At 38.4% G+C, this 26,775-nt stretch overlaps 1 protein-coding gene and 1 non-coding gene across 2 annotated transcripts in view; one reads left to right on the forward strand and one right to left on the reverse strand.

The window, feature by feature from the left end:
• LOC149283569 (dual specificity calcium/calmodulin-dependent 3',5'-cyclic nucleotide phosphodiesterase 1C-like) overlaps positions 1-26,775 on the reverse strand; it is a 342,446-nt gene that overhangs the window by 211,203 nt on the left and 104,468 nt on the right. The gene's annotated exons all lie outside the window — the stretch shown is intronic.
• LOC149283570 (small nucleolar RNA SNORA35) lies at positions 10,527-10,656 on the forward strand. The gene has a single exon (XR_016277909.1). It is a non-coding gene; the product is annotated as a small nucleolar RNA SNORA35 (small nucleolar RNA).

Consider the following 26,775-nt stretch of genomic DNA (forward strand, 5'->3'; position numbering starts at 1 on the left):
CCCCAGTAGTGACTGGCATCTTTTTATATAATTTTCCATCTTTATAAAAAGCTCCATTACCTTGTTACGCAGGTCTTTTGACAGTTCTTTTTTGCTCCCCATGGCTCAGTATCTAACCTGCTCAATGAATCGACGTGAGAGCTAACAAACTTATTCACTATTTATACACATACACTAATTGCAATTTAAAAAGCCACAAGTGTGGGAAATTAACCTTTAATTGCCATTTTAACCTGTGTGTGTCACCTTGTGTGTCTGTAACAAGGCCAGACATTCAGGGGTATGTAAACTTTTGATCAGAGCCATTTGGGGGATTTCTGTTACTATGATTTAAGAACTATGTGATAATAAAAGGCTTCATATGATACGCAGACTTAAATAAAAGACAATTTTTTTTTTACATGATGAGTCATATTTCCAAAACCAGTGCCACCATTTCCCAATTTCCGCAAAGGGTATGCAAACTTCCATGTGGCTTCCTTGTGGCATTGAAGCTGTGTGCCAAGATATGATGGTGACTGCTAAGTGCATGGTTCTGCCTCTGGCTCTATCTTTAACCCCGCCTTTGCCCACCTCTAACTACACCACAAAGAAGGTGTCTCACTTTGAGCACCTGAAATATTGGGGGATATGAGCAAGAAACCTTTCCCATTGTAACATTTTAATTATTTAGTGACATGCAAAAAATCTGATCAAGAATTTGATGAAGAATTTCAAGAGCCTTAGGGAATGACATCATATCCAACCACTCTACTCACTATGCAAGGCTATTGATAGAGATCTGGGGAGAAAGGGGAACATATCTCAGCTGCTCGAGACAGCAATCGAGCAGGAAGCTTGGAATCGAGCAGAAAGCATGTTTTCCTGAAATTTTTTTTTTTAGAAAATCTAGTACTGCTCTCAAAATGTGCACTAAAACTACTTTTTTATAGCTAATATTACTTAGCGCATATAGGTTATGATGCATCCTCTCATTGACCAGAGTAGAGCAAGTTAAATTGTTAAGCGCTACGGAATTTGATGGCACTATATAAAACAATAAATAATAATAATAATAAATAAAAAAAATATAAATTGAGCATCTCCAAAGACAATTCTGCGCTGAATTAAAAAAAGGTAATATATTCAAAGCGCACTACATTTAGTTATAAAGTAGCTACAGTCAGCAGATTAGGTAGAAGAGTACTTTTAAAATCTATATGGTAACACAATTACAAACAAAACAAAAAAGTAACTTGATTGGTTGAAATTGTTCCAAAAAAGATTTCTGTTGTTTTTGTTTATCTGATTGCAATAAAAAAATTCTGTTTCACATAAATAGATTATATCCTACTAACACTTTCTGCTTCAAGAAAATGTTTCCAATAGTGTTGCATCTGATGAGAAAATATGAGTCACTGAACTGTAATTAACCTGCTGCTGCAAATAGCAATTTAAGCTCATAACTCAACCCTCATTTACTTTATCCTTACACACAAATGACATCAGAAATTTATTACTGTGACCTCTTCTTGATTAAAGTATTTGTAATATATTGAAAAAACTAAATGACTACATTGTCACAAACCCATCACACAGATAAGAGCATTATGAATGAAGGAAAACTTTTGTAAAAGATAATTGGTCCAGAAGAGTTCACAGTCTAGACTTAACCCAGTCTTTTCATGCCATTGAAACAGACTGTTACAGCAGAGGTTTCTACAACATTGAGCATCTTAACGTGAAAATATTAGGTGGTGACATCACATACCCCAACATTACTGTTGTCCAATTTAGGACACCTGTGTTGACTGTGGCAAGAGGTGAGGAGGAACAGGGGCCAAACTATTTTGCAACCACAAGCTTTTCGTATTGCAAAAATTATATTATTTATTGATTTATATAGCACCATCATATTCCACTGTGCAACAGAAACAGCACATCACAAATAGCACATTAAATAACAATGTGGAATCACATCTGAGAATACATTAAACAATGTGCTTAATTTTAATGAGAGTGCTTATGATCTTGTGCGTGAATTATGCTTCCTGTTTCCACTATCCATTTTGATTGGAGGCAGCCAGTAGCTAAGTTAAATTGAAAATAAATCTCTTTTTTTCATTCAAAAAACTTAAATCCAAGCAGAATGGATTAAACAACACGAATTAAAAATCAAAATTAAGTTTTTAAGACTGGACTGTTGTATTGTTATGTTGTGTTAAAAATCCCTGCTTTCTTTATTCTAAATATACATTCACATTAGGTATAAGTGAAACATGATTGATAGGAATATGTATTGTAATCACGTGGCAGACTGAAAGGGCTCTATGGAAGATGATGTAATAGTAAAATATAAAGCTATGCCCTTGCCATAAATGTTAATCACTTCAACCTGACTGATATAGAAAAATGGAGACCACCTCCACTCTCTATCTATACGTCTATTCTCTCCGCCATTGTTTCAAGAAGAGGAACCTAAATGACTCAAGTTCCATCATCCTGTTGCCATAATCCGTCATTGGTTGGTGCTGTATGCATACACATGCTTTGTATAGGGTTAATAAATGAACCTATTTGAGAAGTCTTAGAAGCTGTGGTTTCAATGATCTTTGGTTAGAGATATTTAAGCAAAGCAAATACATAAACATGTTGGTACCTTGGTGCCGTGAACATCTGCTTAATCAGGACTGTTTTTTTTCTATTATTCAAACATTTTTTCCCATTTTAGGTCATTCTCCATTCATTTTATATCCGTATCCCAAAAAACTATTTTATTACTTAAAGTGTGAGGTTGGCACCAATTCTGTTCTTGCCAAAGGCATGTTTGAATCTTCTGGTGCTAAATTTGAATTCTATCTTCTAATGAATAGAAACACAATTGCAACGTACGTGTAGTACTTGAATGTGCTAAAAGGTTTATCATAATGTTCCTTGACAAGAAATTCCTACCTTTGAGATGTTTTCTTGTATTTCCTCCTAGGAGAAAACAAATCAAACCATAAACCATAGGAAAAATCTATTTCTCTCTGAATGAATGGCATCAAAAATTGTGTTTAGTTAAACATGGATTAGGTTTGAATATGGACGTCCTAGGAATACCTTACATCTTTAAAACAGTTGGGCTAAAAGCCAGAATAGGTAATGGCATTCCATGAATGATGCTAAATGGAAGATGGTTACAAAGCAACACAATATGGGTTACTTCACAAGCAAACACATCAACTAAAATATGACATATGATGTAACTGACCAAGACTTTAATACCAAACAATAGAGGCTGAATCAAATAGAATCAAAAACATGCCAAAATCAAATCTCAATTTTGATCAAACAACGGTATAAGAAGAAAGGTGCAACATATAAAACACAAAATATGAACCACTGTTGGTTATTTTTCCAGATGGAAGGCAATTCAAACCACTGACCAATCCACACTACCAACATGTGAAAGTCCATTTGAGGGTAATATTTATTTCTAAAATGTTTAAGACTTTTAAAATATCAGAATTAAGTACCGATATATGTGAGGAACATCACTGATTTAAACAGAAAATACAGGTTATGTGTAATACTACAACTAGCCATTATTAAGTAATTAAATATTGGCATACATTTTGCATTGAGGATGTTTCCTATTAATGCCAGTTACCACTGCTACACAGTGGCGTCGGCAGGGGGGGCCAGAGGGGGCCATGGCCCCCCCTACATTATGCTGTGCCCCCCAGTGTGCCCCCCCCAATTGACCCGGCTCACCGCCGGGAAACCGGGACATTTCCCGGTGTGCCGGCACATTCAGCTGAAATTGCAGCCGATGCGGCTGACAGTTTCAAAGCGGCTGTAAAGTTTTTACAGCCGCTTTGAAACTGTCAGCCGCCGGCCGCTTAATGGCTTGCCGGCATGCCGATCATTGAGGCTCTTCGTCCCGCCCCTTTGAAGATGCTCAAGGGGGCGGGCACTTACGGAACAGATGCTGTGACAGGGAGCATGCGGTAGAAGAGCAAGAGAGCAGCGGTGTTGAGGCGGAAAAAAGCGGAAAAAAGTAATTATTTAATTAAAAAAAATAGTTGATAAGCAGAAGGGTCTTCAAATGTAATGTGTTATTAGAAGTAATGCACTAGAGTAAGTACACCAGATCTCACTGGAGGAGGCACATTAACAAGGGGGGGGGCTGCCTTGGGAAAATTAAATACAAAATGATGATGGCTGGCAGGCTGGGGACATAATTACACATCGGGGGGGTTAATACACATTTGTATGGGGGCCATTATAATAACCATTACAAGGGGTTGGTGCATCAATACACAAGGGAGGGGGGCAGGCTGGGGGCATCAAATAAATCAATACACAAGGGAGGGGGGCTGGCTGGTGGCATCAAATAAATCAATACACAAGGGAGGGGGGCTGGCTGGGGGCATCAAATAAATCAATACACAAGGGAGGGAGGCTGGCTGGGGGCATCAAATAAATCAATACACAAGGGAGGGGGGCTGGCTGGGGGCATCAAATAAATCAATACACAAGGGAGGGGGGCTGGCTGGGGGCATCAAATAAATCAATACACAAGGGAGGGGGGGCTGGCTGGGGGCATCAAATAAATCAATACACAAGGGAGGGGGGCTGGCTGGGGGCATCAAATAAATCAATACACAAGGGAGGGGGGCTGGCTGGTGGCATCAAATAATTCAATACACAAGGGTGGGGGCATCAGATAAATCAATACACAAGGGTGTATAGCAAAAATGCACAAAGGAGGGTGGCTAGAGGGGCACAAATACACAAGGGGCAATACACACAAACAACAGAGCAATGTGGAAAGCTTTTTTATACTAGTAGTATATAATTAATAATATTAGTAGGTTATCCCATCCTGATGTGGGGGTCCATGTGGCAGCAGAGCCTGTCCTGGGGTATGTGTTTGGGTGTCAGCGTGGCAGAGCCTGTCCTGATATGAGTTTGGTCATCTGTTTCCTGGCACTTTACTTGCTGTAGAGGGTTAAATAGAACTTTGTAATTTTTATTTATCCAGATTTTGTGCTCACTTCAGAGGACAAAACTTTCTAGGCCTAGAAATCAGTGAGAGGAAAAGTAAAGGTTTTGTGTTATTTACTCTTATTTCAATCTGAATATATTATTAAAAAGGAAACGTAGATGTTGGTTCAGAGTTTGTGAAACTCAATTCTTGATTCATTATACAGGACGCTATTCCCCTTTGGTTTCACAGGCCTTCACAGACCAAGTGGTACACAGCTTAGTTATATGCAGCTGTACGCATTTTGTTATCTGTGATGAGGTGTTCGTTTGGTGATGCAGTGCTAAGATGGTTGTGTTGCATTAATGGCTAAAAGTTTTGTTGAAGTTTCATATTTCGTTTTCAAGAATATTGTTAAGAATAATGCTATCACTGTTTTGTTGCGCTGAATAAAACTGGACTTTTTCATCTAAACATTTTTGCAGTAGCAAATGTTTGATTCCATTATGTCTAATCTCCTTAATTTATTTGGGCCTTTTAACTTTTTGGATTTCTGGGATTTTAATAATATGATAAAAAAGAATGATTTATAGTTGTTTGGATGTCAAATAGTGTGTCAAATTCTGTTGATCTGTATCGGCTAAGTTTCCATACATTATTTATGTATACCTGCAAATAGTTTTGTTTTTTTGTCTTATTCAGTTGCATGTGCTGTTTCCATGTGTTGTTTATTTGATCTATACCTGAACTACAGGGTGTAAGTAAAAGAGTGGTATGGTTTAGTGAATGAGGGGACAAAGGGACTCTGGGGATGATTACAGGGGAGAGGACTTCTCAATGTCACGGTGCAGTCAGAAGGAGGGAACACTGCACTGACTCTCACTGTCTTCCCCTGATCTGCATTCAGTGTGGCAAATATATTGGCAGCAGGGTCTAATATTAATATATATTGGCTGCAGGGGTTAATATTAATATATATCGGAAGCCGGGACTAATAATATATACCGGCAGCAGGGTCTAATATTAATATATATCAGCAGCAGGAGCTAATATTAATATATATCGGAAGCAGGGGTTAATATTTATATATATATATATATCTATATATATATATATTGGCAGCAGGGTCTAATATTTATATATATCAGCAGCAGGAGCTAATATTAATATATATATCGGAAGCAGGGGCTAATATTTATATATATATATATATATATATATATATATATATATATATTGGCAGCAGGGGCTAATATTTATATATATCGGCAGCAGGGGCTAATATTAATATATATATATATATATATATATATATATATATATTGGCAGCAGGGTCTAATATTTATATATATCGGCAGCAGGGGCTAATATTAATATATATTGGCTGCAGGGCCTATTATCAATAAATATTGGCTGCAGGGGCTAATAATATATATCGGCAGTAGGGGCTAATATTAATATATGTTGGCAGCAGGGTACAATTTTTATGTATATCGGCAGCAGGGGCTAATATTAATATCCGCAGCAGGGGTTAATATTAATATATATCGGAAGCAGGGTGTAATATTTCTATATATCGGAAGCAGGGTCTAATATTTATATATATTGTCAGCAGGGGCTAATATTAAAGAATGAAAAATAACTGCCAGTTTAGCTGTTATTTTGAAATCATATTTCAATCATGGTCTTTACTTCAAAGAGATAAGTGCATATTATGTAGTTAAAAATGCACGTCTAACGTGTGTATGTATATATTTATATACATATATATATAGATTGTATATGTACCGTTTTATAATTGGCCCCCCTACTTTGGTCCCTGGCCCCCCATGTGCCCCCCCTAAATATGAAAGCTGGAGATGCCACTGCTGCTACATTGGATAGACACTAATTTAACTCATAGTGATCATTTGTGTTTCCCTGTAGTAGATAGATGAATAAAGAGCAAACATTTAATGCAATGTCATGCCTGTAAGTCCCAGACTTCTGTGTGAGGTATAAGGGGATTTAACAAAGTACAGGGGGCAAGCTTTTTCAAAAGTAGATATGATGTTAGAACAAGAGGTCATAGTCTAAAACTAGATGGTCAGAGGCTTAGATGTAATGTAAGGAAGTTATACTTTACAGTGGTGGAGGACCAGACCAAGGACGTATAGACTACTTTACTTTAGGATAAATGGGCAAACTAGATGGGCCAAATGGTTCTTGTCTGCCATCAAATAAAAAACAAAAAACATGCTTCTATACGTAATAATTAATACTTACGTATGTTTTAACACCTTTTCTAATTCTGTGAATACCAGGGAGATTAATAATGCACTCAAGAACCAACATGCCATTACAGAGTCAGTTTTTATTTTAGCATGGCTTTTGTCTTGGAGTTTATAAACATCTTAACATAACTCAGGTCCCATTGTTCAATATTTTGACCATGTTATCAAACTGTAGCCAAATGTATTTCTTGTTTTTCTAAACCCATGGATCATGTACATTTTGAGGAATTTCTGGCATTTCGGCCACAAATATTGTTGAATTTAATATGTTATGATACTTCAAGAGAACAGTTATAAAAGAAGTAATGGTTTTGAAAACACAGTACATTGGGATTATCTGGATACAGAAAATTTTGAAACATCAATTTCTAACAAGCATCATCGTCACAAAATCAACTTCCATTGGGTTACATCATAATGAAAGAAATGATTGAAATAGAGCGCGGAAATCGCAAGGCAAATAAATTCCCATGAAGGCAAATTCTTGATTGGTGTCATTATTCCCACACCTGCGTTTTCTTTATAAGAGCACTCATCATGCACAGACCGTATTATTGATTCTGTGTATGGTTTTGACTCCTTTAACCCCTTCGTGACAATTGCCGGTCCAGGCACGTCACTGAAAATCGTGACGATTATGACAATTGACGTGCCAGGACCGGCACGTCTTTAAACGGGTGAAAAAATCGATCCGTGATCGATTTTTTCACTCAAACGGTGTTGCTCTAATGCCTCGACATCGAGGCATTGAGCAACACCAAAAAAAACATTCCCGCCCCCCCCCGATCGCTCCTAGGAGCAAAAAAAAAACATGTTTGAAAGACTGCACGTCTTTCAAACATGGCGGCGCCCGCCGCCGAAAAACGGGTTTAGGAAGCGATCGCGAGTCGCTTCCTTTGCTTAGCTGGTGTTGCTAAGATGCCTCAGTATCGAGGCATCTTTGCAACACCTGTTTAGCAAAGGAAGCGACTCGCGATCGCTTCCTAAATGCTCAACTTACCTTCCCGGTGCCTTCGAAACACACGCGGTGTTTCAAGATGGCGGCGCCCATCAAGCCGGGGGGCGGAGCCTGCTGACATCATCGGGGGGGTGTTGCTGGATGTCATGGACATCCAGTGAATAACACCCCTAGTGGTCAGATCACTCATAAGAGTGATCATGATTTGATAAATCAAAGGCAATGTTTTCTAAACATTGCCTTTGATCAGTATTGGATCTGCCCCCCTCCTTCACTTGCTTCTAGTGAGGGAGAGAGACAGATCGGTGTGTTCTGGTATTTCAGGTATTCCCTAATAAAAATATATATATATTGATCCAAAGGCTCTTATAAGAGCCACCCATATAATATTAACCCCTTCATTGCCATTGATCACTGCATAAACAGTGATCTTGCATAGTGGCAATTGTTTTTGGGTTTTGTTTTTTTTTTACATGTTTTTTTACTTTTTTTAGTTTTTTTTAGGTTTTTTTTTATTTTTTATTATAGCCATTAACCCTTTCCTTCCCCACTATTTTTGCTGCAATTCTTACCATGCAGCGGTATACGGCTGAGGAGGCGTATGCCTTTTTGGCCACAGATTCTGAGGCCACTGATACAGCGTCAGATTTTGACGTTGGTCAGTTCACAGATACATCTAGTGATGTATCTGTGGCTGTTAGGACGCCTACCACACGTAGTCGTGGCAGTGCACCAGAGGCATGGGTAGCGCCTAATAGGTACAAGCCAGCTATCCCTCCTTTTTCTGGAATTCCTGGCATCAATATTGATGTTACAGGATTCACTCCACTGCAATTTGTGCAGGTTTTTTTGGGAGACGATGTCTTGGGAGACATTGTCACACAAACAAACATTTATGCCCAGCAGCACCGTGCTGCTAGCCCTAATTCTTTTTGGGCAAAACAGCCATGGACTCCCATTGACGTGCCAGAATTTCTTAAATTCTGGGCACTCACAATGTTAATGGGCATTATAAAAAAGCCCTCCATCCGCTCCTACTGGAGCACCAGCCCCATCTTTAGTACCCCCATTTTTGCCCAAACTATAACTAGGCAAAGGTATGAAATGATTCTTCGTTTCATGCATTTTAGCGACAACAGCCTGTGCCCCCCTAAGGAGGACCCCCAGTTTGATAGGCTGTACAAAATCCACCCCCTGATTACCCATCTCGCTGCCAGGTTTCCAGAGGTTTATACACCTGGAAAGAATATCTGCGTGGATGAATCCCTAATGAAATATAAAGGAAGGTTGGGATTCAAGCAGTATATTCCTTCCAAGCGCTCTAGGTATGGAGTGAAGGTGTATAAGCTCTGCGAGAGCGAGACAGGATATACTCATGCCTTCCGGGTATACGAGGGTAAGGATAGCTACCTTGACCCTCCAGGTTGCCCAGATCATCTGGGCACCAGTGCCAAGATTGTTTGGGACCTAATATTCCCCCTTATGAACAAAGGCTACCACTTGTATGTAGATAACTTCTATACAAGCGTCCCTTTGTTCAAGCTGCTGTATTGTTTCGATACGGTAGCTTGCGGTTCTATAAAAAAGAACCGCTTGGGTTTCCCACAACGCCTGGTACGAACCCGGCTAGGAAAGGGGGAGACCTCAGCTCTACGCCAAGAGGAGCTTTTGGCATTGAAGTTCAAGGACAGAAAAGAGGTGTGCATGCTGAGCACCATCCACGATGAGAGAACCGTGGAGGTTTCTGTCCGTGGCAGAGCTGGGGTCACTACAAAGCCAGTGTGCATCAGGGCCTATAACAAGCACATGGGTGGAGTTGATCTGTCAGATCAACTCCTACAGCCCTACCTCATTATGAGGAAGACAAAGGCCTGGTACAAGAAGGTTGCAATTTATCTAATGCAAATTGCAACCTATAACGCTTTTTTGCTGCACAAAAAAGCAGACACTGGGCTGAAGCTGTCTTTTTTGCAGTTTCAGCTCGAAGTAATTTCAGGTATCTTGTACCGTGATGCACCTGGTCCCCAAGTAGTGATGGGAACCAACAGAATTGGGGCTACCCATTTTATTTTTAAAATCCCCCCTACAGCAAAGAAGCAGAATCCCCAAAAGAGATGCAGGGTATGCTACAGCAGGGGGCAAAGAAAGGACACCACATTTTACTGTCCAGATTGCCCTGGAAAACCTGCACTCTGTGTCGGTGACTGCTTCAAGCTGTATCACACAGTTTCCCATTTTTAATTTTTTTTTTGTTCCTGCTCCATTTTTGTATTTTTTTTTTATTTTTTGTTACATTTACTGTTTTTTAGCTTTTATTTGCTCCACCATTTTTAAGCGTTTTTATTTGCACTGTCAAGTGACCCCTGTGTCCATTCCGTGGCATGAGGGACCACTTAAGGTGCTAGATCAAATCCCTTCTTGGAGATAGGCCAGGCTTTCTTGTAACCTGTCCCTACTGATAGTTGGGTACAAGCATTTTTCTTTACCCAGATGTAAAATTCCTACTGAATTTGAATTGCTCATGTTCCAAATGTGGCCCTTTTGCCCCCAAACAATCTGACAAACCCATGCATGTGGGGTATCAATGTACTCAGGAGATGTTGCTGAACACATATCGGGGTGTTGTGGGACAGTGACATATACCAGGAGCTGTAATTTCACACCTGAAGTACAAAGTATGTGAAAAAAACACCAAAAACAATTACTATCCCAAACTTTGACAAGGGTTGGTGGTAGGATTAGTGCATGGAAAGGGTTAAACTATCAGCATCTAAAATACCCTGGGGTGTCTAGTTTTCAAAAATATATGGTTTGGTGGGGTAAATTTAATTTGCTGGCTTCAAAGATGCCCCAAATACCACATAGAGACAGAATTACCAGATTCAGAGAAAAATGGTTTTGAATTAGCAAAACTCTACTTGTACTTATTGCCCCATAACGTGTAGAAGAAAGCAAAAAAACATAAAAACATTGGGTATTTCTAAACTCGGGACAAATAGTAGAATCTATTTAGCAGGTTTTTTCAGTAGTTTTTTATGATGAATAAAAGATTTTTCAAATAAAAGTGAGAAAATGTGTTTTTTTTTCAATTTTTCGTCATATTTTATTATTTTTATTATAGGAAATTACATCATATGAAAAAAAATTTGGTGTCTGAAGAAATCCCTTCTTGTCCTGAAAAAAACAATATATAACTTGTGTGGGTTTAGTAAATGGGTTAAGAGAAAATTACAGCTAAACACAAACACCGCAGAAACGATAAAACAGCCATTGTCACGAAGGGTACAAAAAGTAAAATCAGCCTTTGTCACGAAGGGGTTAACCATCCTGTTATGGCAGCAAAAGTAAACAGAGCCACAGCTGTTATAAATTAAGCATCCCTTGTACATGCCCTGTACACATTTGCATTGATATGCCATATATAATATTGCTTTTTTGGGAGTGTGTTACAATTGGTATAAAAACATTAAATTGTTGTATTTTTATTATTTTGTAATATTTTTTATTATTTTGTAAAATATAAGATTTTACATATAATACATATATACAGATTTCAGATATAAAATGAGTGCATTGATAAATCCTTGTACAATAGAATTATAACAGACTTCTTTGATAATACTCTGCAATGCACGGGTGCATAAGTGTGCAAATACCTCGCTAGAACTTCACTTGTACAGACTGTACTAAAAGGCACATTGGCAGGTGGTTGACTACTCTCTCTTCACATTTCACAAATGTATCTATTAAAGCCACACATCTGTCATCACTGAATCTCAATTATGAAATGTAGTCAACCTACTAAGGGACCCTGGGACATGGATAAAAATTCCCAAATTGAAGGCTGATGCATAGACGGTATTTAATCCCAACCCCCTCTGTCTATTTGCAGAATCATTACAGCTTTAAAAGAACATGTAATGAATGCCATAATAGCTTCCACCATTCAAGATCCTATTCAACATTCATTTCATTTGCTAGAGTTCTACTGAAGTAATAATTTAGTGAAAATAGAACACTGAGTCGGGTGCTGAGATGAGATCAAAGAGTCATTTTGCTGGTGTGTGCAGGTAATCTTTTTGTTTTTTCATTTTCCATAGACCTTATTTATTTAAAATTGGAAACCCAAATAGTTCCTCCATGCTCTGTAATAGAGCACCAGAAATAAAGGATTCATTAAATTTACCTTCAATGGCAAAATAAAAAGGAATACATTAAAACATATTTTACTTTTATACATTGGTATTAAAACTCACTACTAACGCTAAAGTGATGCCTTCCTTTGCTGCCACCCTCTGATCTACATCTAATCTGGATGAAGTATGGTGGGAAAGTCAAATGAGGTGCCTGTATTTCTATAGTGTCCATCAAGAGTACTTATGCAGGGCAAGCAGCCCTGTGTTATTCACCTGTGAATAGCAATGTGTTGAACTGAAAAAAGACAGGGAAGTGCATCCTAAAAGCAAATACATTCAAATTCCAGGGTGCTGTTGAAATGACCAACACAGCAAGGAAACCAGAACACACCCAGTAAATACCAAATGCAGACCTGAAGGCTGAGCCTCTTGGTACACAGAGGCTGTCTAAAATTAATTGTCTCCTACTCCATACGGGGCCAGAGGAGGATGGAGAATTATGGTCAGACACAATTTGGTATCAAAGAAATCCTGTGTAGACTGAGGTTAGTCATTGGTCAAAAAAGTACAATACCAGCCAAGCCAAAGGGTAATCCCATAGATGTGGAGTTGAGTGTGAAGCCAACGGTCAAACCATTTGCAAGCAGTCCTAAAAAAATATCATGTTTACAGTCATGTGATCAGAACTAGCACTATGCTCCAAAGATATCTATGCAGCTCAAATGATTTTGCTGCCATGAACAGACCCTCTCCAATGGGAGTTGGCAGTCCAGGAACCCAGGCATGTAAGTATGTGAGAGGTATAAAAAGATGAAAGAGACCAAAAAATACTATTTTAAACAATGTGAAGGAAAATATCAAAACAATCGGTGGTTTAAGAGAGTTATTTTGTTTCCTTTCTGTTATACTCACCATAAGAAACTTTCTTTGCCAGGTATTATAACTGCTTTAATTTGTTCTCATGTTTTAGGAATATATCATATGATTTCAACTGTAACAATTCATAAGTGAGAATTATGAGATCTTTGTCACTTTTCTGATGGGAATTACTTGCAAATGTTTTCACGCAGAATAAAATTATGTTACTGTGCAGTTCATATTGCCCTAGAAATTACAGTGATAGGTCATTCCACAAGAGACAAATCAGTTTTTGCAGCACTCAGGGGAGAGGTGCCAATATCTAGTGTAAAATGGATCTGAAATGTTCATCTTCATTCAACTTAATATAGTGTTTCAATATTGTTGACATGTAAATGTGCGCTGAATTCCTTATAGAGAATTAACAGTTTTTGGGAACACAAAGTATATTGTGTTATATGAATAAGTGGCATGGAAGCTGAAATACATGCCTTGCCGCTATGACAAATGATAGATGTGTTTTTTAGTCATTGTTTGATTTTGAAGAGTGTTCTTTATAACTAGAAACATGGATTAAGGCTAAGCTGCAATATTGATATAAAGAATGTGTAAAGCCACGATTGCATTAGAAACATCATTAAATGCAGCTCTACCTACTTGTATAAAATAAATTTATAAATGTATACCAGTGTATTAAATATATAATTACAGTGTGCTAAAATAGGAAAAAAAGTAATGGTGTTTTGTTCCACAGCTGGGTCTTCATCAATCTGACAACCCCAGTTGGAACTAAAATGTTGTTAATGATGACTTCTGTTCCGCCGCAGTTTACTGTGAACTCATTTAGCTTGGCATATTATTATTTTATGATTTGTATGTATTTATTCAGCTTGACATGCAGGTTAAATTAATAGTCTAGTCCCCCCAAAAATAAATCCATTTTGCATAGACTTTGTTTTACTGCATGCATTTTTCTGTTACTGGAGTAAGAAAATGAGACTTTGATCTCATTTTATCTCTAACTTGGCTGCTTCTACCAATACCAGCAAGTATTAGTATGTAAGCTTTTTGCACATGCTCAGTACCACTCCCAGAAGTTACTGCATGTATGCTTTCAAAGCATTACTGTTAAGCTTCAAGCCATTTAATGTCATCCGTGTATAATTTTTGACTATACTGAATGTCTGGAAGCTTTTGTGTGTTTCCCCTTGTGGCTGGGATGAGTTCCTAACATAATCTTTATGGGATCTATTGGTTGGTCACAACTCTTGCAAACTCTCATAACAACTCTCCCTTTAGTGAAGAGATTCCTATGATTTGATGTTGGGATGTCTCTGGTTGTAGCCAATACCGCATGGTAGTGACTGTTTAATCATAATTATTTAGGTTACACTCATTATGAACCCTTTACTTACCGTGCAGCTGCAATAGGCACTTTCCCTTCCCCTTCTTCCTTTGGAAGGAAGTGTCTGTTTAGCAGTTGCGGGTTTTAGTATCACTGGCGGTATCTTTCTGAGACTTATAGGCATCTACTACATGGTAAAAGTAGTGTTAACTACTTAATTTTAGATTCATTGGATATTAAAAGTTATGTTTACTTTACTATTATGGTAAGAATTCTAATCATTATTTTGTTTTTTGGGATGTCTCAATAAAATTTACATTACTGTTTCTTTAACCCCTTAAGGACGTGGCTGTTTTTTTTTTTCTTTGTACCCTTCGTAAATGAGGATGCTTTGACATTTTTGCTGTGTTTGTGTTTAACAGTAATTTCTTATCTCTTTTATATTTCTTATATATTATTTGTTGGAAACAAGAAGGTCTTTCTTTAGCAACCATTTTTTGATCATGTCATCTAATTTTCTATAAACAATGGTGAAAAAAACTTAAAAACTAGACACCCCAGAGTATGCTGGTATTTTATCACTTTCCATGCACTAATTCCATTACCATCCATTGTGGTAGTAATTTATTTTGTGGTTAATTGTACAGCCCCTCGTATATGTCACTTCAAAACAACACCCCAATATGTGTTCAGCAGTATCTCATGACTAAAGTAATACCACCAATGCATGGATTTTTGGGTGGACTAAAAGGCTGCATTTGGTCATCCTGCCCCCATGTCCTATTTGTGACATCTTTGAACCCAGCCAATTCCAGTTACCCCATCAAACCATATATTTTTGAGTACTAGTATTTTAACTCATTCCAAGAACTAATTTTAGCACCAGTCAAACTTTGTGTTCCCGAGTACAGTGATACCACCATCATAGGTCTTTAGGGTTGTTTGGGGTTAAAAGGTGCACATTTTTTTCTTATTTTGACATCTAGTCTGTGCCCATGTCCTATTTGGGACATCTTTGAATCCAGCCAATTAGTCACCAAATCAAACCTATACATTTTTTTAAAACCATAGCAGGATTTCAGGAAGATACACAGCTAATTTTAGCGCTGTCTTATTAAATAAAACAATTTGTTGGAACTGAATGGTTCCCCTGATGATGCCATCACTGGATATTTATTGTTTTATATGTTACCACATTTTTACTTTGTTTTTTTTAACTATTTTACATTTTTTCAAAATATTTTACAAATAACATTGTGATTAGAAAGCTGTGCTCCATTGACGTGCTGGGTTGAATGCAGTATCCGGCACATCATTGGTCATTAAGGGGTTAAAGTAAAAGACTATTTCTAAAAACAAACAGCATGGACATTAACTGTATTGATTATTGGTTATAGGACATCAATTCATGCAACAGAATCAGTACACAGACATTGTATAGCATTCAGGCTGGGAAGATTGAGCAGTAATTGATAGAAAGAAAGCAGCTAAGTGCAGGGCTCACGTGACTTTTATATACATGTATTTTTATTTTAATATAATATAATGACCATATTAACCATATTGAAACACTATATTGAAAATATTTCAAAATATTGAAACACCACGTATTCTTCATATTTTTTTTTTCAATTTTAGTTTGCAAAGTATATTCATTAAATCAGAATGTTACTTCAGATAATGCATCTTGACAAAACTAGAAATGAGTTAATAGATTTGCAAAGCAATAGAGCCGTTTTACTGATAATTACAGACAGTATCTATAAGTATACCTTCTAAGAGTACATCTTAGAAATGTGACAAGTGTATTTGAAGTGGGAATTAAGGGTGTGTTGGAGAAACTTGTAATCATACTATATTGAAAAGGTTTGTGATGCTCAATTTAAAAGCTCTTACGCATTTCAAGAGGTGAATGGGACACATTTTGTTCTTCTTGCTCACTAGCTAAAGAACTGGAATTTGCATTCTTTATATAAATAAATGATAGTGAGTGTTACATATGATAATACAGAAGGATTTGACTCCCATGTTATTCCTTTCTTTGTTTTTTTTGTTTTTACACAAGATAAAGATAATATGTTGTCAGCTTTATACTGAAAGCTTACTAATGCTCATTTGCAACAAAAGTAAAAGAGCCCTTAAAACCTGTGGGAATTGGCTTACGTTCATTTTTTTATAGTCCATTATTTTTTCATTAATAATTATCGTGACCAGTTTCAGTAGCTACTTTGAGCGTAACCACCTTGCATTGGAGCTGACCCTAATCAGACTCCTTTGACCCCCTATGTGGAAAGGTCAAATGTGGGGTTGATTTTCTCATTATGTTCACCTAATGAGAGACTGAATGCTGCTTGAGTGATGAAGAACTCAACTTCTTATCTATTGGCATGGATGAAAAAAGTTCACTTTGAAATCTCTGAACCAAAACATAGGAGATGAGATGTGAAGAGCATTTAGTTTATCATCGAATCACTGAGAGTCAATTTGCACATGTCATGTCTCCTTTTAAATTCATTCCATGCCACAGAGATAGGGTGGCCTCAATGTGTAAATGGTTATCATAGCCCCAATAAAAAGTTGAGTTGTTTTGATCTCCTGAATAGTTACAATGTAATTCAGTGTTGCGTGCAATGAATATGTTCTAATCTGACAGTTAGGATACATAGCAATCAAAATTTTGAATTACATATGTTATTCGAGGAATGTCAATATCGAGAAGGGAGTCTTGTCCAGAGTACATTTATTTTTTAATGAAAGAATCATGTTACCCATTTTGGTTGGTTATTCTGTGTTCTGAGTATGCTTCATCTGGGTTATTGATTTGGGATGACTCCATTCCAGATTTTTTTACCGTTTGAGAGTAACATAATTAACATTTTATTATAAAGGAAAATATGTTTTATGTATCAACCCAAAAAAACTTTTGGCGGTTGATCTTTAAGTTTAAGATCCATGGCCTATGGAATACATTTAAACTTTTAATATATCAGCAGAAAAAAATCACATGCTGGAGCTTTTTAAAGTCAATGTAATACTTGTGTGAAAGGGGAATCATTTTAATGAACTCCAGTCAAGACATCTTATCATACTTCACCAGTGCCATGAACTGTGATTGCTTTTCTGATCAATTATACCATTTTCTCCGATGTGCTAAAATGAGCAGTTTTGATTCAGAACTTTTTATAGATGTACAATATCCTTTTGGGGTACACATGTTAACTATTGGACTCCTTGTTCCATCTTTAACAGTTACTTAGAATAGTAACATGGGATACTTGTGGGCTTAATGCTAATCTGTAACTTTTCTTTTAAAAAATTAAATTTTGCTGTTCAGCACAGGAAATAAATGTGCAGCAATCTATATTTATTATAAATGTGCCTAACGTGTATATAATGGTAGCTTCTAACATAAAGTACTAGTCTCATGTTCTGGATGATTTATCTCAATTAAATTATTGCTCCACTATTGTTGAGATGCTTATTGTTGATTGGTTCAGGTAGCCTTTGTAAGAATGGGCAGAGGCGAAAAAGAATTTGATTAGATATAATAGTTTTTCCACCGTTTGCTTCATGTAGATAAAATAACCCCTACCATTGAATAAAATATCTCCAAAACAATGTAATTAATTAAAAACAAACAGTACAAGTTACAAGTAATTTGTTCAAGGTGCTAGTAGTTGTGAAGTTGACATTTTCCATTAAAGTATAAACCTAGATATAGAATAAACTAGATTTGAATAAATAGACCAAGTAAGGTATGAGCGTTTTAAACTAGGAACATTTGGCAGACTAGATGTGCTCAGCAGTTTCTATGTGCTGTCAAATTCTGTTTCTTCAGTGATTTGTGGTTACGTGACTTTCATCTCACCCCACTAACTATTGTGTGTGGTTTGATAGCACTTTCGTCCTACCAACAAGTGTCAAACAACATGATCAGTTCACACTATCTAGTAATGGCTGGCATACAGTGACTAAAATGCAGAAAATGGAAAACTCATAAAAGAAGCAAAGAGAGTGTCAGTCACAATGTTTATACTGCCTAAAGACATTGATACTCTAGACCAGTGATGGCAAACCTTTTTGAGCCCAAGTGCCCAAACTGCAAACCAAAATGACTTATTTTTTTCAAAGTGCCAACACTGCAATTAAACCTGAATAACGAGGGGGCGTGGCCAGGGGAGGGCTGGCAGCCTAAGGCCTGGGGGGCAAGTCAAGTGAAGTGGCTCCGCCCCCTCGCACTCACCTTTCACCCCTCATGCTGCTCCCATCACTATGCGGCCATCAGACTGCTGGAAAACTTATCTAAACGGCCGCTGGGTGCTGATGCCACCGGCCGGAGCTACTTTAATCCTTTTTTTTAAAATTTATTTAATATGCCGGATCGGCTTGCCATATTAAAAATAAATAAATAAAGTATTAAAGTAGCGCCGGCCGGCAGCATCAGCACCCAGCGGCCGTTTAGATTCGATTTCCAACAATCTGATGGCCGCATAGTGATGGGAGCAGCGTGAGGGGTGAAAGGTGAGTGCGAGGGGGCGGAGCTGTCACCCCTCACACTGCTCCCATCACTTGGCGGCCATCGCATACGGCCGCTGGGTGCTGATGCCGCCGGCCGGCGCTGCTTTAATACAATTTTTTTTTCATTTAATAGCCGATCCGGCTTGCCATATTACATTTTTTAAAAAAGTATTAAAGTAGCGCCGGCCGGCGGCATCAGCACCCAGCGGCCATTTAGATTAGATTTCGGGCGTGGCTTCAGTGTTCTCTGGGGAGGGTTCTCCCCAGAGAACTGTGGGAGATGTAGTGCGCGGGAGCCGACGCCGTGACTACAGTGTATGACTGTAGTCACGGCGTGCCCACAGAGACGGCTTGGCGTGCCACGCGTTCGCCATCACTGCTCTAGACACCCATTGTACACATAAAAAATGATTACTAGGAATTGGCCCTTTATATGTGCATAGTTTAAATTCAACTTATTGGTTAGTGCTGTTCATTTGGTAGGTCTTTGTTCAGTGTCAAACTATTCAACAAACCTCTGGGTCAAATAAGTTCTCGCTTATAAAATGTTGTAAAAAGCTATTCCCATGTTCCATACTTTTATTCTTTTTTTGGACTGCTCCCCGGGCCAGTCCAAAATTGCTCACAAAAGGCTCATCCAGGTCAGACTGGGCCTTTGAGAACAGTTTGGACATGAGTTTGCATGTGTAAGTGTATGTGAGCATGAATGTGCATGTGTAGATGTGTAATGCGTGGATGTGTAAGTGTGTGTGAGGAAGTCTGTTTTAGCATGAGTGTGTAAGTGTGTATGAATGAGTTTATTTTAGTGTATGTACATATGTGTGCCAGTGCAAGGGGCCGATGGGGCCACTTCACTTAATTTGCCCCCAGGGCCAAAAGGTGCAAGCCCTCCCCTGTCTCAAATCTCACATTTTACTGCACATTTTAATACACTAAATAAACCCATGTAATTACCCATGTAATCATGCATGTGATTACATGTTAAAATAAGCAATATAAAATGCTGACTACAGACTACTACAGATCTAAGCTTCTATGAGGTTATCTTTTAAACTATATATATATATGTCGAAAACAACTAATTGAAAGAAAAATACAAAATTTTATAGGTAGGTCTCAATAATTGAGTTATGCTAATACCTGTAACCCTTCTACTTCTAATGTGTTAAAGACAACTTTTGAGATGGGATCTCCATGTCACCCATTCTTATTTGTTTTTATTATCAATGATGCATGTGGAACCCTAAAATAAAACAGATTATGGAAGTTTAAGTTTAAGCTAGTTTAAACTTTTAATGGCCTGATGGCTGCTATAGTAATTTTGTACTTATATAGTTTTTATTTGAGGAAATTGAGGAAAGATGCTGGAAATGTATTTCGGACAATGGAAGATTCGTTTTTGTGAGCATGCATGGAAGTATTATGCAGCAAAAAAAAAGCTGTAATTAGGAAATCAATCAAAACATGCTTTTAAAGCGTTACATATTGTAAAGTATGCAAAGTTTAAGTGGAAAACAAAAGAACATTGTAAGAGTGTAGGCAGGATGTAAGTGCATTGAAGAACACTGCGTTTGTGGGAGTATATGTAAATTTAACTTTACTGTTATCACCTTCCTTAAAGTTCTAAGTGCATGTCTACTTACAAACCATTACTGTGATGAGTAGTCATTATTTCATAGCAAGGAATACAATTGTCTTTTGTAAGGCAAAGAATTGATGCATGTTTTTCATTTATATATTTTGCTACTAGCCATTCATTTGAATTACCCCCCCCAAAAAAAGAATGGATGCATCGTATGCAATATAGACAGAGTGATATAGAAGACTATATCATTTTAATATATATTTTGAAATGAATTTTACCTTTTCAACTATTGTGTGTTAGTTGCCATGTTTGCAGCCAGAGATCAGTACATGGGTGTGGGTCATTTGACACCATTGTAGACCTTCTAATAACATCTATAGGTACTTAATGGATCCCATAACTGTGTAGGAGGTAGGGACAACTTTAAATTATACAAATGCATCAACCAATATTGATTTGCAACTGCAAATGTATGACATCCGTTAATCTAAATAGTTATATTTTGCTCAATCTTCATCTTTCTATAAAAGTGACGTGCATTCCTTATATTGAAACCTGTGTGTCTCTACCTACAATTCTGAATTGAATTTGTACTTCATTAAAGTCTGTTCGACAAAGGGAGTTCAACAGGAGAGTTCATTCAAGCTCCCTTTTATGACTAGGCATTTTCAACAGCTAATCTTCTGCAAGAAGGTCTGAGTTGAGTCTGAATAATACATTGGTAATTAGGTAGATTTTTACAAGATTTTTTACTTCTTAACCATGCATTACATAGGGGTGGCCTTTCTTGCCAGAAAAGCTTGCCTTCTGAGTAGGATTAACTTTTAGTCACACATTCAGGCATACACATCTAGATATTGGTTAGATCAATTGATCATATCAAGCTAATCAAGCCTAATTTTCTTTGTATTGTTAATGTATGCCGCACAAATACTACAAAGTGTAGTATTACATCTCTGTCCATTTCATGGTAATGTACAATTCAAGTATAATCAGCTGTAACTTGCTAGTGTACAGGATTGTCTTGTCATTATATTTATCTTCAACCTACTTTTGAAAGCCTGCATGTCTTTGTTCCAATGAGAAATCATAATAGCCTTTAAAAGGGTTTTTAGTTAAGTTCCTTCACAAAAGAAAATGAGTTGTGTGTCCTTCGGGTCCTAATGTGCTTATATAATGCATCCAGTCTCTTGTGCTGCTCAAATTGAGGGCACACAGTGACGTGGGTACGGCACAGCCAGGCAGTTTGACTAAGATGTGCACTGAAGCAGAAAACCGAATGCTCCAAAAAAGCTTTTTTGTTTTAGCCTGTTTACTGCAAAAAGCTTCAACCCTTCACAGTGTTTAGGACAGAAAGTTGAGTGATGTTGTACAAAGGGCATACAAGTTGATGACAGTGATTTCGAGTTGTTCTGACAATCTGTACTAATGTGCAACATATATTGTGTGTTTATCTGTATAGTAGAAGTAAAAAAATGAGACTCACACGGAAATATACACGCCTCTGAATTCCACTCTAAGTATTGAATATTCTTTGAATACAATCAGCAGCTATATTTAGAGGCGACTGACCACCAGGCAGTCTTGTGTAAGACTACAGACAGTGCTCTGATTAGATACTCTGCCATGGAACAAATCAAGCAGTACTTCTATGACTGTGAAATGGAAGAGATCTACTTTATTACACTTAGACTATTTCATTGTTTAATATTAGTTGAACAGTGTACATGCACAGAATGCGGTGCCAATTACTAAAAACAGCCAATCACTGATGGAAACCCTGGACTACGGAGGAGGTAAGGAACACATAAGGTAAGTACTTTGAAAGAATAAATTCTTGACAGATACATTGTTTTATTTCCCCATAGGTTTTATTTACATAAAATCAACACACTTTTAAGTGGCTCTTTATGTTTTTATGGTGACATCCATAAGCATACCTGCATACTCCGAGTGAAGCATCGCTTCTCTGGCTCTTCACATTACTACAAGGAAACTCCAGGTTACGGGAGCGGCACACATCACTCCTCGCCCACTTCCCCTCCAACAATAGCGTGTCCCACAATGTTACCGCTACCCCCACTGATGTTAGCAGGACCACCCACTGACATCAGTGGGACAGCCCTGTGACGTCAGCAGGACCACCTGCTGACGTCAGAGGGACCTCCTACCCACATCCTGCAAAAGAGGGTAGCCGGAGCTAGAAAGATGGCTGTTATCTCTATTAGCACCTGATTTTGAAGACAAAAAAGCACATGATTTAATATTTTATATGGGAGGGGTTTGGCTATCTAACAGTACTAGGAATTACGCTTCTATTCTAATGCCGTGTTAATAAAATTCTGCCTCCAGAAATGCCTTTTAACCCCCTATATGCCACTCTGCCTCCAGAAATGCCTTTTAACCCACTATATGCCACTCTGCCTCCAGAAATTCCTTTTAACCCCCTATATGCCACTCTGCATATATATATATATATATATATATATCTCAGGGAGGCAGAGTGGCATTTCTGGGTACACAGTGGCAAGTACATCTGGGGGAAGATGTGCATAGCTGGGGGGGGCAGGTTGGCAAATAAAAGGAAATAAAAACAAAAAAAATATTTTTCTCAATCATAGCTTTTATTAAATATAAAAAAAAAATATATTTAATAGTGAAACTTTTTTCCTATAAGGTCGTCTTATATTCTAGGTTTTTTCCCCCCCTAAATTAGGAAATTGAGCAAATACGGTATATTTCATAAGCCAGACAACCCAGTAAGATAATCGATTTAATGACTTAAGTCTCAAGATGATTTCAGGCTTTTCAGTTTCTTTGTACTGAAGACCACTTTCTTCCTGGTAGCCATCTGCTCTTTTCTGTCTGGATTTATAAACACGGTCAGTAAAAGAACAGGTGGTTGTTCCTTACAAAATTAGACCACGTAAGTCATACTGTTTAGAAATGTATGTGCCTTTTTAAAATATACACAAAAATCTTATCTTAAGTTAAATATATGTGGTTCACTTAAAATGAAAATACATCATCCATGACACGTTTCCTCTGAAGGTAGGCCTGAGTATGCCTTGCATAATTAAAGTGAGTTTCAAGAAATCTCACTCTGATTTAATTATGCATTATACAGGGCTAAACAAGTTCTTCATCCAAGGGAAGCTCACAGGGGCTTGACACTGTAATGTACAACACTCCTGCAGACTCCCACTTTAATGAATAAACCTCTTTATCTACAAAATTATGCTGTAGGTGAATAAACTGAATCATGGCAAAGAATGGCACCTAAGGGCATAACATATAATATGAAAGTTGTATATGGGCTGCACCACTGGGTTAGTCCAGAGCTCGGGTGGTGCTTGGGTATGGTGGGAATGAAAATCACTCGCTTGTACCACTAACATACAAACTTTCCTTCATACAGACACTTTTAAAACACATGCTCTCTCTCTTTTTTTATCCCCTTTCTCATTTGCTTTTAGGTAAATTGTATTTTATTGAAGCAATTTGTTGTAGTAGCTCATTTCCAAGACATCTGACAGCATATATAATGTAAAAGAATAAAAGCCTTGAAAGTCTGCCCTCATTTCAAGAGCTCTCTAGCCTGTGCAGTAGATTGAAATGCTATCCAACATGCCCATACACCCGTGTAAGCAGTAGCGTACCTAGCGGGTGGCGGGCAGTCCGCACCGGGTGCCGCTCATCAGGGGGTGCCAACTTGCCGGCACCCCTCCAGAGACGGACAGTAATGTTCCACCGGCTTAAAATCACTCAAGGGAGCCGATACCGCTCCCTCGCGATCCACGCGGCAACTGCTGCTGTGCGCCGGGGTTTGTTGTCAAATCCTGGCGCGCAACACTGAAGCCGCGCCCACCGCCGGAAGAAGACAGAAGAAGAGGAGCGAAGAGGAAGAAAAGGAGCTGACTGCTGTAAGAAGAAAAGAGGAAAGCTAGGAAATCATTCAGTGAGAGTGGATTGGTATGTGTGGAATCTGTGGATTGGTAAATGTGGATTGGTATGTGTGGAATCTGTGGATTGGTATGTGTGGATTGGTATGTGTGGAATCTGTGGATTGGTAAATGTGGATTGGTAAGTGTGGATTGGTATGTGTGGAATCTGTGGATTGGTATGTGGGAATCTGTGGATTGGTATGTGTGGAATCTGTGGATTGGTATGTGTGGATTGGTATGTGTGGAATCTGTGGAATGGTAAGTGTGGATTGGTAAGTGTGGATTGGTAAATGTGTGAGAGTGATGGGTGTTATGCTGTACCATTTTCAATGTCTTTTTCATTATATAATTATGCTCTAAAGTACATCATAACTCCCATCACTCTATGCTGTTCCATACAGTGGCAGAGCTGGGAGACAGAGGCCTTGCACCCCCACCGCAGGACTCCTGAAAGGTAAGTGAACTTCAAAGGGGGGAGAGGGTAGATAGTTAGGAGGGGGTAGATAGGGAGAAGGCAGTGAGACAGGGGGATAGGGTGTAGATAAGGAGAAGGGAGTGAGAAGGGGTAGATAGGGCAGAAGGGGGTGAGAATGGGTAGATAGGGAGAAAGGAGGGTAGCAAGAATATTGAAATAAAGAGTCAGAATGAGAGAGCGAAAATGAATGGATTAATGTGTGGATGAATTGTGTGAATGAGTGAGAGAATTAATGAATTTGTGAGAATGCATCAATGAATATGTGTAAATAATTTGTGTGAAAGAATAAATTATTGCGTGAATGAAAGTGAATTAGTGAGTGACTGTAAAAGTGTTTGTGTTAATCATAGGTGTATAGTTGATTTGTCAAAAAGGCAAAGATGGTATAAGCAGGGTGTTTATGGGACAAAAATGGCACAGGCAGGGTGTTTATGGGACAAAGGTTCTATGTGGGCAATGTGGACGCTGGGTTTTTTTGGAGGGTTATTAAAGAAAGCACTATTATATGTTCAGTAAATGTTATTTATACGTGTTTATTTTACTTATAAGTTATTAATTTATTTTTTCAGATTTCTTGTTGTTTACAGTTGACATACAGTTTACAAATTGGTGCAATAAATATTCTTGCCAACATAATTTTGTAGATGTCTTTACACTTGGGGGGGGCACTTACAGGATCCGCCCCGGGTGCCAAATACTCTAGGTACGCCCCTGCGTGTAAGCCTCCATCCTATCAGAAGCCAAGCGAATCAGTTCTTCCATAACTCTAATCTCCTCAAACTTGGACACCCAGTGGTGGAGGGTGGGAGCCTCTTTGCACTTCCAAAACATAGGGATCAAACAACGGGCATGCCTGATGACAGAACCTTTCATGGACGCTAAGGATCTATGTAAATTAAGGAGTAGCCCAACATCCGGAGAAAACCTCTACAAAGCAAAAAACCCCAGCCCAGCAACTCCACCATATGTGCATGTACGACCCCCGTTCCTCATTGCATCTCCAGCAGATCGGATTACTCCCCGGAAAGATCCTGCATACGGACTCTGGAGTCCTGTACCACATGGTTAACACTTTGTAAGCGCTCTCCTGGATTTTAGAAGTGATGGAACACTGATGTGCTGTAATGTAAATTTTTTCCCATTGTTGATCTGAGATAGTTACACCCAGGGCCTCCTCCCACTTCCCCATGAAAGGCAGGGATGCAGAAGAATCTTCTACCATTAGTAAACGGTATGTCCTAGAGATCCCTCTCCGAGGCATCCCCTCCAACTGTGTGAGTCGCTTGAACTCTATCAGATCCCTCCCCAGGTTATGTTTACCTTGGAGGACCAACATTTTTGGTGTTAGTAGTGAAAACGATAGCGTTGAAGGACAGTATGTGTGACCCCAGAGACAATCTGATGAAAGAGAAGAGGAGCGCCCCCCCCATCTCTGACAACAAGGCACCTGAGGAAACGCCCAAAGAACTCAGGAATCCACCTTCCAACCCCAGTAGGAAATCTAGGTTATCTTCCATAGGTGTCAGAGGGGAGGGGAAGGACAAGAGTTCCCCCAACCTTCCTCTGATGCCATACCCCTAAAGAGGCTCTTACAAGGATTGGGACAAACCGACGCCCAGAAGGCTCCAGGGCGAAGCATTATGCTTGTTTTTAAGGTGAACGGAGTCATAGCTGTTTCCATATAGATCCACAGCTTGGAGGAAGAGTGGTAACACCACTCAAAGATGCACTG

This window comes from Sceloporus occidentalis, unplaced genomic scaffold (genome assembly GCF_023333645.1).
Source record: "Sceloporus occidentalis isolate IW3139 unplaced genomic scaffold, rSceOcc1.0.p SCAF_102, whole genome shotgun sequence".
NCBI lineage: Eukaryota > Metazoa > Chordata > Lepidosauria > Squamata > Phrynosomatidae > Sceloporus > Sceloporus occidentalis.